The sequence below is a fragment of the Lithobates pipiens genome, unplaced genomic scaffold (genome assembly GCF_037356315.1).
Source record: "Lithobates pipiens isolate NorthernLeopardFrog02 unplaced genomic scaffold, aLitPip1_a1.2 Scaffold_22, whole genome shotgun sequence".
NCBI classification, from domain to species: Eukaryota; Metazoa; Chordata; class Amphibia; order Anura; family Ranidae; genus Lithobates; species Lithobates pipiens.
In genome coordinates, this window is record NW_027507784.1 from 109870458 (window position 1) to 109880958 (window position 10501).

The window sequence follows — 10501 nt, forward strand, 5'->3', positions numbered from 1 at the left end:
TTTTTGCTAATCCCCCCCCCCCCAAAAAAAAAGTTAAGTTACTCTTTTAGGGAGGCAGGGATGGTTTGTGTTAGGGGTACAATTTGGATTGGTATTATGGTGATAGAGAGGGTTATTGTTAGGGTTACTTTTAAAGTTGGAGTTACAGGGAGTCTTAGGGGTTCATTTACCAAAGGAAAAAAAACAGTGGGCGATATTTACTAAAGGAAAATCCATTTTGCACTGAAAGTGCACTTGGAAGTAAAGTCGCTGTAGATCCGAGGGGGGCATGCAAGGAAAATAAAAAAGCAGCATTTTAGCTTGCACATGATTGGATAATAGAATCAGCAGAGGTTCCCCTAATTTCAGATCTACCTGATTTAGAGCGACTGCACGTCCAAGTGCACTTTCAGTGCAAAGTAGATTTGCCTTTCGTAAATAACCCCCTGTGTACTTTGAAATTGCAGTTGCTCCAGAGCTTAGTAAATGAGCAGAAGCTCTGCTGACTTCCATCATCCAATCATGTGCATGCAAAAATGCTGTTTTTTTTATTTCTGTTACATGTGATTGGGTATTCTTTACAAAGAGAACCTTTACCTCATTTACTAAGCTCTGGAGCAACTGCACTTTGCAAAGTGCACAGTCAATTTGCCTTTAGTAAATCAACCCATTAGTGTTACAGTCAGAGCAACAGTAAGTGTGTGTGGGGGGGGTTTAAAGGTGGGGAATCGTTCTCTGTGTCCCCTACCAGTCCTGATTACGTGGTGTTCAATTATGTATTGTCCTTTATATATGTACCCATTGTTGCAAAAACACATCACACTATAGAATATAAATTATTCAAGATAATGTTCCTTTAAGACTGCCAGTCCGTGGTGCTGACACTGCCTTTTAACATATTATTTCATGAAAAGGGGCACTTAGTGTACATGTCATGGAGCATCAGCTGAAAGTTAACAAGACAGCACTTTCAGGGTCCTCTGAAAACCAAACGCACTAAAACTGATGTGCCATTTTATTGACATTTAAATGAGTCCGTCACTAGTAAGAGGTAGGTTGTTAATTTCTAACCAATATAGCAGCACTAAAGTAGAATGACTTAGCATCTACCACATGCGGCTTCCTATGATTGTTCTGTATAATGACTTTGTCGAAGACAAAAGGTGGAACTCCGCAAAGATATAAAATTTGTATTATAGATTGTGAAGCCATTTCAGTTAGATGGCTGGAGTATATATCAGATTTAACAGTCGTTCTTAGGAATCATTAATATTGGTGTTTATTGATTTTCACATGGCCGTTTCTGGGAAATTGGTTATTTTGGAGATTTACACAGAAAGTCAGTTTTTGAAAAGGAGACACTTTTTAATACATTTGCTAAATTCTTTCTGTATTGTGTCTTAAATGCCAGAGAGGAAAGTTCTGAGCACTTTCTATTGGAAAAGATTCATCAAACACTTTTCCCAAAATTTGCTGCCCTGTGAGGTTTTAGTAAGTCGGGACGTGATCACAATATAATATACTCTGCCTTTTGTATTCTATAGTATAAAACGAGGGTATATTGCTTATTAAAACAAAACTTACAATAGCACTTACTACCTCTGTCTTGCCTGTGAAGACTGTTGAAGTAACATGAAAATTTTCAAAAATGCCTTCTTATTTTTTGGGAAAATACATTTTGTACAGCTATAAATGACCACTAATCATAAAAAAGAAGTAAGTAGAATGGATTTTTTAACCATGGACCAACCACTATTATTAGCACCACTTCCCTTGATTACATAAGTACAGAGAAATGTGTGGGATTTTTAAGGTGCAAGTAAGGTACAGTAATCTCAAAGGATAATATAAAAATTATTTTATTTAAACACAGATAACAAAAAGTCTAAAAACAATTGTGCCAAGTACATAGAACATAGTTTGTATGGATACAGCACATTACATAGAATTCCCAACATGTTTCTCCCACATCCTGGGCTTCCTCAAGGGATGCTGTCCATTTGGGGTACAAGCCTTCTATTAAAATAATTGTATATATATATATATATATATATAGCAGTTATATCAAAACTCATAATTATATAAGAAAAAATTATACATTTATTTTAACATTGAAAGTACATTTTTCAAAAAATATGAGTATTAACATAAATGTGCACATTCAGCCCGAGAACATCCTTACCCACCCTGATCTTTTAAAGTGATGTATGCTACAATCAAAAAATATATATAATATACTCTGCCTTTTGTATTCTATAGTATAAAACTAGGATATATTGCTTATTAAAACAAATCTGACAATAGCAGATATGTATTGCCTGTAAAGACTGTTGAAGTAACATGAAAATGTTTAAAAATGCTTTCTTATGTTTTTGGAAAAAAACTTTGTACAGCTATAAATGACCACTAATCATAAAACAGAAGTATGTAGAAGGAAAAAAATTATTATAAACCAACTTTTAAATGTTGCCTCTTTTGTGCTCCCAGTTGCCCCACATACATTTTCAAACACATTTTAAAATATTTATAGCTAAAGATTATTTAAAAAAAAACTTTTTCCTTACAGCTTTAGTTCCATTACCTACCTGTGATGAAGAATGTCCCACAATGTGAAGGTTGCTGGATTCTGCAGAAATCTTCACTGCAGCGCTGTCCTGTCCTCTTCCTACTACTGATCTTTCGGTGCTGTGGGGGTTAATAGCTTTATGTCTCTGGGCTAAGTTGCACTGATGGCAATGGGGACAAGTTCTTTCATTGATTACACTGCCTGTAACATGATCTGTGATTGGGGAAGAGTATAGTATGACAGACCAGAAAAAAACATTTTTTTTTTACTTGGATAAATTATTTTGCTTATTAGAGAAAACTAGGTTTTAAAAACTTTTTTTTTTTGCTTTTCCTTGGATCAGATAGGGTTTAAAGAAGAAGTACAGCCAAAGCTTGTCCAGGCACCGAGCTAGTCCAGGCTGGGGAAATCCACCCAGGAGCCTGGACCAGCACCTGGTTCAGCCTCTCAGCAAGCCACTGAGAGCCCGAGCCAGCTGCTTCCGCCTCCTCCACAGCCCAGCTCTCCAGTGAGCATGGGGGGGGGCAGAGCAGAGAGCCGGTGACTGACAGTCACCGACTCTTTGCATATGGAGCACTGAGGACTAAGCAATCAGTGGTCTTTGATCACCCAGTTCTCAGTCTTAGAGCCAGCGTGGGACAGATGCAGCAAAAAATCCCAAACTTCTCTTTTAAAGTATAACTAAAGGCAACATTTTTTTTTTTTAGTTTTGGATAGCTTGGAGAGGGATTAGAACCCCTGTCAGTTTTTTTTAGCTGTCTGTGTCCCCACGAAGAAGATTCCCCCTCTCTATTTGTTATGTTTACCATTATCTTTGAGGGTGGAAGTAAAAGAAAAATCCCAAATTGTAGGTTGTCCAATGGGGACACTAGTTCTGGTGACCAGAGGGTCTCCAAGGAATTGCCTTAATTTGCAGGGATTTTCTCTCACTTCCTGATTGGCTATGGGACAGGATGTGAAGGGAAATCTCCGTAATGAGACACAGATGGCGGAAAAATTTTACAGGTGTTACAACACTTCCTTACTCTAAAATAATAAAAAAAAAAGTTTTGCTTATAATTATACTTTAAGAGTCCTCACTTTTTTTTTTGCCTATTTTTTTTTTAAGAATCCTTGAACGTGATTGACTTCATGGTGTCTTTTTTGGCTTAGCTTTTAACAAATATGCAATAGATATAATAATAGCTGAAAGGATACAAATAGCAAACCATCAGGACGGAAGACATCTGACAAGTGATGATAACAATGCAAACCATTTTATGTGTAGAATATTGAAGAGGATCCTGAAAAAGTACATCTAAGGCATTTTTTAACAAAATGTTACAGTTCTCTGTAGCTGAATAAAGAATGCTCATATGGCCGCAACATGACACTACGACTCCCACAAGCAAAATCTGAACATTGCAATGCAATATAAATATTTAATAAAACTGCTCTTGTGTGATGGAACAAGACAGCGGAATACCACTAAAACAAAGGAGGATTTCTTTGCTCTTACAACATCAAATATGATAGGCATAGTTTGGTTTTAAAAATTTTGAGCCATTAAGTCCCATATGTCACATAGGGGCACCTTTCTCGTGCATGCGCTCACTAATGCCTGGGACCAGGCAGGGCCACGGTCATGTGAAGTGAAAATGAAGGCAGAACCCCGTGTTAGAAATGAACCATATACCTTGTGCAGCTGTAAAACAACTTGCAGGTTCCCTTTGAGCGACACTCCAGCCTATGTCACTGCACACCATGAATGTAGCATTTAGAGAGGGACATCGCTGAGCTTGTTTCCCACTCCACCAGTCCTGCTTTCCTCTGCCACCTCACTCCCAGTGACGGAATGGATTCCCCACATGCACTAAGTGCGGCCCTCATGCTTGCACTTGATTAACTCCTTCAGCTCTCCCATACTTTACGGCTAGGTTTATGGGGCCTCCATATTGCAGATTTGGTCCTGTTCGCTTTTGGGGAACCAACCGATAGGGAATGAGTCAGAGCCCCGACCCCTTTGCAAGAGGACCTGCAACCCATACGTGGTACCACTCTATGTTGTTTGGCTGCTATTACATTCCCACCAGTCCATGGTTACCTGTAGCAACTACACAATTTCTCTAACTCCCCTGCTGAGTTAACTCATTTTTGTTCCTTACCCCATATGTGCTTTACAGATTTGGTTCTTACAACACGCTTTGTACCTCCATCCACCTTTGAATAACTTCAGACCAGATGTGGAACAGTTGATAATGCTTCACGTGAACATACTGGCAAATACAGTCCAGCCATATAGTATACATTCAGCAACGTTCTTCCCTAACTATCTACAGTAGGCTGCCCAGTTAGTCCCTTCCCAAGACAAGAGTTCTTAAAGTCCATAATCTAGTCCTAACACAGATGTTCTCCCTTGAGTGGTCAGTGAGTTGCTGAGAGTTACATATTCTCCCTGTTTCTGGTCTTTTTTCCCACCCAGGCCATGGCAAGAGAGAGCCTAAGCAGAGAGCCATCTTTGGCTTTGATTACAGCCTTTAGTCTGTTGGGATATGTCTCTACTAAATGTGCACATCTAGACTTTGCCATATTTGCCCACTCTTCTTTGCAGAACTGCTCAAGTTCAGTTAAAGGGGTTTTAAATCCTCAAGGTTTTTCATGTTAATGCATTCTATGCATTAAGGTGAAAAACCTCCTTTAGTGTAGCAGCCCCCCAGTGCCCCCATTTTACTTATCTGAACCCTGTCTTTCCTGCCTCTGGAACAAGCACACCAGCTCCAGCCAATGTCTCGGGTCTTGATTGGATAGATTGATAGCAGCGCAGCCATTGGCTCCTGCTGCTGTCAATCAAATCCAATGACGCAGGAGCCAGGTGTGGGGCCGAGTCAATAGACGCACGAGCAGGACACGGGAGCGTGCCCGCACGAGTGCCCCGAGGGAGAGCGCTTCTCTGACGGTGCACTTAAGAACAGGAGGAGCCAAGAACGCCACTGAGGGACAACAGAAGAGGAGAATCGGGGCCACTCTGTGAAAAACCAACTGCACAGAGGAGGTAAGTATGACATGTTTGTTTTAAGAAAATTTTTAGATATCCTTTAAATTTGATGGTGACCATTTGTTGACTGCAGTCTTCAAGTCATTTTACAGATTTTCAATGGGGTTTAAGTCTGGACCCTGACTAGGCCATGCAAGGACATTCACCTTTTTCTCCTTCAACCACTGTGTGGTCATTTTTGCTGTGTGCTTTGGGTCATGTTCATGTTGGAAGGTAAACCTTCTTTCCATTGACAACTTTCTGGCAGGGGGCAGCAGATTTTCCTCAAGAATTTCCTTTTTAGGAGGGGGGATCCCTTTTCCAACTCTTTTTTTTTCTGACATGTTGGTGTTATATCTTTCACTTGGATGTTATAAGTTTCACTGAGTAAATATAGCTGGATAATACAAAAACTGTGTCTGTCGTCATTTCAGGCTGCAAAGCAACAAAATGGGATTATTTTAAGGGTGGTGATTCTTTTCTATACCCAATGTATCCTTAATATGCGTTTGACAGGGCCTACTTTTTACGGCATATATAACAGCAAATTTAATTTGTAGCAGTTGTAATTGCAGAGTTTTAGCCACATTGTTCCAAGTGTAATAACTGTCAGGTACATGAACAAAGATGACTCTAAATTTCAGGAATACTGTACAGTATAAAAAATTCAGCTTGGACACTAAAAATTGCAGGCTGCTTTTTTTCCCTTATTTTTCTTTGACTTGATACAAGAATTAATCTCCAGATTGACTGTAATTAAGGAGCAACTTTTTCACTGGCCTGGATAATGGAAAGCTTCCTTCAAATGTATTCTAAACAGACAAAGACTGCCATTAATCATTGCAATGCAAATCATCAGAGGTACATTGCTATACATCAATATGGAAATATTCCGAAGTGGTGCATGCACTGTACAGTTTTTGGATTTGCATACGTTTATGCTGTTTTACTGTTAGCATATTTTAAAGGGGCTGTCTAGGTAAACTGGAAACGGCTTCTGACAACTCTTTTTAGTAACACGTAGCTCACAAAACTCCTCCTTATCATCTGTATTATCAAATTTCACAAATGTATATTGCATGTGGTATTTCTATTACTATGTGTTATTTGCTAAATTAAAGCCTAACTCCACCTTTTTTTTATAGAATAAAAAAATCTCTAGCCTGGCAGCTGTAAAAAAAAAAACACCTTTTGCTGCAATGCTCACCTTCTACTTGGTGCTGTACTCAGCAAACTCACAGCAGCTTTATCCAGAACGGGTTCTCTTCTGGCTTGAATGACATTCAGCATCATCCAACTCACTTCCTGGGAACCCAGGGCATCAAGGAACATGATCCTTTGGTTCTTGCATATGGGCTCCTGAGCCCATACAATGTAAATCAGCTAGCTCATGTGCTGCGTACAGCCACCCATAGACATAAATGGCTGTGAGCAGCTGTCTTTGGGGTATACAACAGTAATCACATAAACATGTGATGTATGCAAAAAAGTTGAACTTTTTAAATTTTTTGCATATACCTATACCCTAAATTCACCACTCGAGTCACATCCACTAAATAGCTGACAGTCCAGTAAAGAGATGTAAACAGACTCCTGACTCGTGTAGCAGTACTTACAACTTTAGGAACTGTCAAAGGGTTAAAAAACAAAAAACAAACAGAAGCCTAGGCTCACAGTGCTCAGTCCAAGAGGAAGGACTAACCGGGAAATAGGGTACGCATACTTGAATTTGCATAAAAAAGTTTTATTGCACATCTACCACTTAAAAGTTATATTATAGATGTCTAAGGGGTGGACATCTATTTCACCCTATCTGGGAGACAGCTTGTGAATGGATAAAGCCTAGTACACACGGCCCGAATGTCGGGTGACATAATACAATAAAAATAATAATAATAGAAACCGTCCGACATTCCGGCCTATATATACAGTATCTCACAAAAGTGAGTACACCCCTCACATTTTTGTAAATATTTTATTATACCTTTTCATGTGACAACACTGAAGAAATTATACTTTGCTACAATGTAAAGTAGTGAGTGTACAGCTTGTATTACAGTGTAAATTTGCTGTCCCTCAAAATAACTCAACGCACAGCCATTAATGTCTAAACCACTGGCGACAAAAGTGAGTACACCCCTAAGTGAAATCTCCAAATTGGGCCCAATTAGCCATTTTCTGTTCCCGGTGTTTAACAAGGTGTGAATGGGGAGCAGGTTTTAATAAATTTGGTGTCATCACTCTCTAAGAAGATTGGCAAGACCCTGAAACTGAGATTTTAGAGGACAGGTTCCACTCAGAAGAGGCCTTGCCATGGTCGATCAAAGAAGTTGAGTGCACGTGCTCAGCATCATATCCAGAGGTTGTCTTTGGGAAATAGACGTATGATTCCTGCCAGCATTGTTGCAGAGCTTGAAGGGGGGGGTCAACCTGTCAGTGCTCAGACCATACGCCGCACACTGCATCAAATTGGTCTGCATGGCTGTTGTCCCAGAAGGAAGCCTCTTTGCTGAAGATAAGCAGACTAAGGACATGGATTACTGGAACCATTTCCTGTGGTCTGATGAGACCAAGATAAACTTATTTGGCTCAGATGGTGTCAAGCTTGTGTGGTAGCAACCAGGTGAGGAGTACAAAGACAAGTGTGTCTTGTCTTTGTACTAATTTACATTGTAACATAGTGTCATTTCTTCAGTGTTGTCACATGAAAAGATATAATAAAATATTTACAAAAATGTGAAGGTTTACTAATGTGTACTAGGTGTATTAATTTTTGTGAAATACTGTATACATATATATTATAAGGTGATTAGGGTGTGCCCAAGCACATCAGGCACACCCCATGTGCACACATATGGCAACCACCCAACCAACCCCTACAAGGAGCAGCTCTGGCTTCAGAACCTGGTTAGTACTTACCAAGCCTAATTCATGCATGATAACTGTCAGCCAGAAAATATGGGGATAGTTCTGTTAACTCCTTGTCATTAAACCCAATTGCTACCAAAAGCATGAGGTGGCGTCTCCACCCTGTCAGGAACCATGAATCAGACTGAGACAGAAGTACAATTAAATCACACTTGTTTATTAATAAAAATAAAAAGGTAAATAGAAAAAGCGTAGTCAAGCATAGTCAGAGTCCAGTAGCCAGATCGGGTAGTCAGCCAGTCCAAAGTTCATTAACCAGATCGGGTAATCAGCCAGTCCAAAGTCCAAGGAGAGCAACTGCAAGCCGGATAAGAAGCCAGGAGGGATGTCAGCAAGCCAGTCTTTAAACAAACAGCAGGAGATGGTTCCTTGTGATGTGACTAACGCGTAGGCAAAGGAGAAGTGAGCTGGAAGGCTTTAAATAGGCAGGCCAGACGAGCATCATCAGGAACAGCTGGTAAGAAGAAGAGCTGGCAATTAGCTGACAGCTGAGCGGCCAGCCCAGAGGAGGAAGGGCTAAGACAGCCCTGACACACCCCCTGTAGGGGCAAGGAAGAAATTATTGGGAACTACTGTAATAGTCAAACCCAGAAGAGACATAGAAGGGAGGAGAGAGTGGTAGCCTGGGCTTTGTCCAAGGTGCATGTGGGTAAAGTGCCAGTTCAGCTTGTTAATCTAGGCACCACCCCACAACACTTCCAGCACAGTTAGTCATCACTGACATGTTCACAGTTCCACAAAATTACATTGAAATTTCTTATTCTGGGGGTCAAGGCTGCCTGCGCCTCCTTAACAAATGATGGGACTCCCAGTACCAACAGCTATTAAACCAGTGTGCCCTTGCACACGTTTTCTCTGGAACAGCAAGGGATGCTGCATCATTTATTGGAGGGACACATGCTAGAGAACTGTGAGTGTACCACAGCTCTAGATTATCCTATCTACACTGGTGACACAGTCCCAGTCCAAGAATGATACCGTAATTCTTCCCCAGCCTTATATCAGGAAGTAAAGTACTTACCCCACAACATGCCAAAGAATGGTGTCATCAGAGAAAGCAGGAGCTCATAGGCTGCCCCAAAAAGGATGGAAGTCTGCATTTCTGTGTTGACTATCGCAAATTAAATGCATGCACTCATCAAAATGCCTACCCTTTGCCACAGGTAAAAGAGCCTTTATTGGCTCTGGGGCAAGCCAGCTTTTTCTCAGTGTTGGACTTAGCCAGTGGCTGTAAGGCAGTGTTTCTCAATTCTAGTCCTCATGGCCCACTAACAGGTCATGTTTTCAGGATTTCCCTCAGATGAAACAGCTGGGGTAATTACTAAGGCAGTGAAACTGATCAATTCACCTGTGCAAAATAATGGAAAGCCTGAAAACATGACCTGTTAGTGGGCCATGAGGACTTGAATTGAGAAACACTGCTGTAAGGGAAGAGGATCGGAAAAAGCAGCTTTCATCACTCCAATTGGACTGTTTAAATTCAATTGGATGCTCTTCAGCCTAGCCAATGCTCCTAGAACCTTCCATAGGCTCACAGAGGGGCCCATCTGTCATCTGGATCTGGTCCTAACCGGGCTGCAGCAGTATGGCCTTAAGTTGAAACCTGCCAAGTGTCACCTTAATGCAAACTCAAATACAGTACCTAGGCCATGTAGTAGAGGGGTCTCTCCTGAAATAGCCAAGATTCAAGCAGTGAAAGGCTGATCAATTCCAAAGACTATCACTAAATTTGTTAATTGTTTGGATTGGTAGGGTACCACCAACGATTCATCCCCATCTTGGCATAGATTGCTGCGCATCTCTCACAGTTGTTGTGTAGACATTTCACTCAACACAGCAAATTGCCTCCCTCCATTCAGGCTCACTGTCACACAGCTAAAGGAGAAGCTTTTGAAACATTAAAAAAGCAGTTACCACTGCACCCCTCTTGTCATATGACAACTGTACAAAGCCCTTCTGAGTATATACTGATGGCAGCTGTCAAGAGCTTGGAACTGTATCGACAAAAGAACAAA